The 1,622-nt window shown below is 53.1% G+C and overlaps 1 long non-coding RNA gene across 1 annotated transcript; it reads left to right on the top strand.

Moving 5' to 3' along the window:
• Positions 1-285: 285 nt before the first annotated feature.
• On the top strand, positions 286-1,069 carry LOC115272977. The gene is made up of 2 exons (XR_003900583.1): positions 286-374; positions 834-1,069. It is a non-coding gene; the product is annotated as an uncharacterized LOC115272977 (long non-coding RNA).
• Positions 1,070-1,622: the final 553 nt, after the last annotated feature.

Below are 1,622 nucleotides of genomic sequence, written 5' to 3'. Positions count from 1 at the left end.
CCGCGGAGCCCCAGCCTCCCAGCACGTGAGAACGACCCATGGCCGTGATGCACAGTATTTCCTGAGCCCTGGGGCTAGAAATGGTATTTTGCGTCACTAGACATCAGCATTATCCTGGGGGAGAAAATGGACCCATGCTCCAAAATGAATTTTAAATACAGTGCCAGACTTCTGCCTTTGACTCCTATAGGGCCAGAGCCACTCTGGGTGGGAGTGTGTCAGGGGCTTTTTCCATCACCACCCACCTGGGGGTCTGAGGGTCCATCCTACTGACGGCGTGCAGAATGGAACTTCTGGTCTACCACTCCTGACTGCTTTCTCCAGTCTTCCCATTCTCAGCAATGCGAATCCATTCTTGTAGCTCCTCTGGCCAGGTACTCTCACAGGACCCCTCTCTCCTGTTGCTCACACCCCCACAGCCCCGGTCACGTAAGCAAACCCCGAATTGCCCACCTTTAGAGCACATCTAGAATTCAACCCATGCCACTACTTCCCCACCGCTGCACCCAGGCCAAGCTGTCATGTCTCTCTCATGGATTGTTGCTAAGCCCCCACAATTGTCTGTCTGCTCCCCTCCTGCCCCTTCTTCTTAGTCTCTTTTAAGTTCCCCCAATGGCTCCTCCCTTCCCCAGGGTGAATGCAAAAATTCTTCCAGTAGCCCGCAAGGCCCCACAATTCCTGGTCCCTAGAACCTCTCCCTCAGCCACTTGCTTCTAACCAGGCCCATCTCGTGGAGGTTGCTGGAAGATGCCAGGGTCGGGGAGGGGGAGGGCTTTCCTGGCCTCCTCCAGAGCTGCTCCAGTGCCTCTCTTGTCTGTTGTCCTTGGGGGCAGGGGTCAAGTCTGGTGTGTGTTGATGACCTACAGCACTTGACAAGGGCCCAGAACAAATGCTCTGTGAAGATGTCTTCGACTGAAGAGAACCCTGCCTCTTCCCACTCTCCTCTCTCCACCAAGCGCAAGAGGTCAGGAGGCCAGAGGCCACCTCACCCTACCCGGCAGGTCTGGGAACGCCACGTGCCCCTTCTGTGCTCAGAGACTCCATTTTTAAAATGGTATCAAGGGAACCATTCAACTCTGAAAGTGTCTGATTTTTTGGTCAGCTTATTTCATGGGAGCAACCTCAAGCCAAAATATTTCCAAATATCCTGGAAATTGCTTACTTCCCTGACTCTTTCCTCCATTTCCAAATAGCCATCAGGTTCTGTTTCATCTACCAGGTCCCCATCTTCTTGCCAATCACTTCCTCATTCCACAAGTCATCTTCTGCCTGTATAGCCTCATAGTGGCCCTCTGGCATCCATCTTGCATCTTGCTGCTGCTTTCCCGACAAGGTGTCACTTCCCCGGTGACCAGGAAATGGTGGTTAAGAACCACCTGGGCCTGTACTCACTTGGACTCACTTGTACCCAGTCCCTGGCACTATCCATGGCCCCTATGGTTGCCTGCTGCTGGGAAAAGCATGTCACTTGTCTTTAGTCACCAATACAGTGACCTTCAGCTCTTGGGGAAGAGACCAAGTGGCCACAAGTGTTCCAGGAAAACTTTCCCAGTAGCCTGAGGAAGTGCAAGTGGGAGCAAGAAGATGTTGTAGAGCAGTGGCAGGACCTGAGAGCCAAGAGG

This window comes from Suricata suricatta, chromosome 12 (assembly GCF_006229205.1).
Source record: "Suricata suricatta isolate VVHF042 chromosome 12, meerkat_22Aug2017_6uvM2_HiC, whole genome shotgun sequence".
NCBI classification, from domain to species: Eukaryota; Metazoa; Chordata; class Mammalia; order Carnivora; family Herpestidae; genus Suricata; species Suricata suricatta.
This window is presented reverse-complemented; position numbering and strand designations above follow the sequence as displayed.